Consider the following 3,615-nt stretch of genomic DNA (forward strand, 5'->3'; position numbering starts at 1 on the left):
ACTTCTTAGCATTGCAGCCAGAAAGGGCATGCAAGTGAAATACCTAGACATGGAGACATTAAGGAAGATCTCTAGATAGAGCGACCACCAGGGTTTGAGAAAGGGGACAACCTTGTGTGTAAACATCAGAAGAGCATCTACGGTCTTATACAATCTGCAAGGATGTGGAATGCGAAAGTGAACAAAGTACTTACTAAAGAGGGATTCTCAAGATGTAAAGCAGACCCCCGTCTCTACTCCAGGAATCAAGAAGACAGATGGATATACATCCTTATCTATGTTGATGACATTTATAACCTGTTTTGAACAAGAAGGGGATTACAATCAGATAGTTCACAAGCTGAAAGAAAATTTTGAAATCAAAGAACTTGGGGACATTAGCTACAATCTGGGTATCCAAATAGAGAGAGAAAAAGATGGAAGTTCTCAGAAAATCTGCGAAATCTTGCAACAATTCCATATGCAATATGCAAAGGAAGTGAAATGTCTATGGAACCAGGCTATCGAAAGAGCACTGAAGGAGAAAACTTGCTACCCAACAATGATACGTATCACAGAGGAATTGGTAAGCTGCTATATGTTGCCACTGTGACAAGACCAGACATATTTGCAGCACTGGGATCCAGCGTCATCCTCACCTCCCCATTCCCAGGTTTTTTCCTCCCACACTTCAAAAACTTTCCTCGCGTTGGTGGTGCAGTGGTGAGCATAGCTGCTTATCCAGCAGCTGACCCGGGTTCGATTCCCGGCCAACGCAATTGCCAACATGGCTGCCTCGACCGCTAACCACTTTGTGTCCCCAGGGAGAAATCTGCTGTGCAAATTAAATGCTGATGGAATAAAATTTAAATCAAAAGGAATGTGTTTATGTATGTGTTTTCTTAAGCATTTTGAATAATATATTTTTTTACACAAGAAAATGATTGTTTTGTATTCTCATTTTCAGCCAGTAGGTGGAGCACTCAGCTCATTTTCAGGTATTTTCTAGGCTATCCTTAGCAACTTGGCTGAAAAAAAGCCTGCTGTTTACTATATAGTATTTACTATATACTATATAGCTCTCTCTAACACTAACCCTCCCTATAACCCCAATACTATCCCTCCCTATATCCCCAAGAATAACCCTCCCTGTAACCCCAATACTAACCCTTCCTATATCCCCAAGAGTAACCCTCCCTGTAACCCCAATACTAGCCCTCCCTATATCCCCAAGAATAACCCTCCCTGTAACCCCAATACTATCACTCCCTATATCCCCAAGAGTAACCCTCCCTGTAACCCCAATACTATCCCTCCCTATATCCCCAAGAATAACCCTCCCTGTAACCCCAATACTATCCCTCCCTATATCCCCAAGAATAACCCTCCCTGTAACCCCAATACTATCCCTCCCTATATCCCCAAGAATAACCCTCCCTGTAACCCCAATACTAGCCCTCCCTATATCCCCAAGAATAACCCTCCCTGTAACCCCAATACTATCACTCCCTATATCCCCAAGAGTAACCCTCCCTGTAACCCCAATACTATCCCTCCCTATATCCCCAAGAATAACCCTCCCTGTAACCCCAATACTATCCCTCCCTATATCCCCAAGAATAACCCTCCCTGTAACCCCAATACTATCCCTCCCTATATCCCCAAGAATAACCCTCCCTGTAACCCCAATACTATCCCTCCCTATATCCCCAAGAATAACCCTCCCTGTAACCCCAATACTATCCCTTCCTATATCCCCAAGAATAACCCTCCCTGTAACCCCAATACTATCCCTCCCTATATCCCCAAGAATAACCCTCCCTGTAACCCCAATACTATCCCTTCCTATATCCCCAAGAATAACCCTCCCTGTAACCCCAATACTATCCCTCCCTATATCCCCAAGAATAACCCTCCCTGTAACCCCAATACTATCCCTTCCTATATCCCCAAGAATAACCCTCCCTGTAACCCCAATACTATCCCTCCCTATATCCCCAAGAATAACCCTCCCTGTAACCCCAATACTATCCCTCCCTATATCCCCAAGAATAACCCTCCCTGTAACCCCAATACTATCCCTTCCTATATCCCCAAGAATAACCCTCCCTGTAACCCCAATACTATCCCTCCCTATATCCCCAAGAATAATCCTCCCTGTAACCCCAATACTATCCCTCCCTATATCCCCAAGAATAACTCTCCCTGTAACCCCAATACTATCCCTCCCTATATCCCCAAGAATAACCCTCCCTGTAACCCCAATACTATCCCTCCCTATATCCCCAAGAATAACCCTCCCTGTAACCCCAATACTATCCCTTCCTATATCCCCAAGAATAACCCTCCCTGTAACCCCAATACTATCCCTCCCTATATCCCCAAGAATAACCCTCCCTGTAACCCCAATACTATCCCTTCCTATATCCCCAAGAATAACCCTCCCTGTAACCCCAATACTATCCCTCCCTATATCCCCAAGAATAACCCTCCCTGTAACCCCAATACTATCCCTTCCTATATCCCCAAGAATAACCCTCCCTGTAACCCCAATACTATCCCTCCCTATATCCCCAAGAATAACCCTCCCTGTAACCCCAATACTATCCCTCCCTATATCCCCAAGAATAACCCTCCCTGTAACCCCAATACTATCCCTTCCTATATCCCCAAGAATAACCCTCCCTGCAACCCCAATACTATCCCTCCCTATATCCCCAAGAATAATCCTCCCTGTAACCCCAATACTATCCCTCCCTATATCCCCAAGAATAACTCTCCCTGTAACCCCAATACTATCCCTCCCTATATCCCCAAGAATAACCCTCCCTGTAACCCCAATACTATCCCTCCCTATATCCCCAAGAATAACCCTCCCTGTAACCCCAATACTATCCCTCCCTATATCCCCAAGAATAACCCATTGCATTGGCGACCCTCTTTTCCACTTACAGTAGCTGTGCATTTCTCACCCTAGGCTTATACTCGAGTCAATACGTTTTCCCAGTTTTTTGTGGCAAAATTAGGTGCCTCGGCTTATATTCGGGTCAACTTATACTCGAGTATATACGGTACTGCTTTTCAGCCTAAAACGGCCTCACTGCCCCTGGAATTGCTAAGTCTCCACTATCCCAGGAGGCCGTGTATAGTACATCTGTGCAAATAGTGCCCATATAACACAACTGGCAGTGCTGTGCACATGGGCAGAAAACCCGCAGAGCATGCGCAAGGTACTCTGCCAAGTATTTGTGGTCTGACAGAAGCCAGCAGCACATCTGCACACACGCCGGAGCTCTGTAGAAAACGACGTGGAAGAGGAACGGAGGGAAGGGAATGGATATGACAGTAAAGTTCTGCGTTTTAAATTTAACAGAGAAATTTTTCTTTGTAGTAGGGCTGGGGAAAAAAAATCGATTTAAATCTTGAACTGAGTCGAGAGGTCAAATCGATTCAAAGCAAGTTGTTTTTTTTTTCCACCCCGCGCCGGTCCTGAAGAGCTGCGGGCAGGAGTTTTAGGTGAGACCGCAGCTTTGGCCTAGTCCCCTAAGCCGCGGCCTCGCCTAAAAACTCCTGCCCGCAGCTCTTCAGGACCGTCGCTGTGTCCAAAAAAAAAAAACTCCATTCGAATCGTGAATC

General features: G+C 45.4%; 1 non-coding gene across 1 annotated transcript; it reads left to right on the forward strand.

The window, feature by feature from the left end:
* The first annotated feature begins 685 nt into the window (after positions 1-685).
* TRNAD-AUC (transfer RNA aspartic acid (anticodon AUC)) lies at positions 686-757 on the forward strand. Its single transcript has one exon. It is a non-coding gene; the product is annotated as a tRNA-Asp (tRNA).
* Positions 758-3,615: the final 2,858 nt, after the last annotated feature.

Source organism: Aquarana catesbeiana, linkage group LG05, assembly GCF_042186555.1.
Source record: "Aquarana catesbeiana isolate 2022-GZ linkage group LG05, ASM4218655v1, whole genome shotgun sequence".
Taxonomy (NCBI): domain Eukaryota; kingdom Metazoa; phylum Chordata; class Amphibia; order Anura; family Ranidae; genus Aquarana; species Aquarana catesbeiana.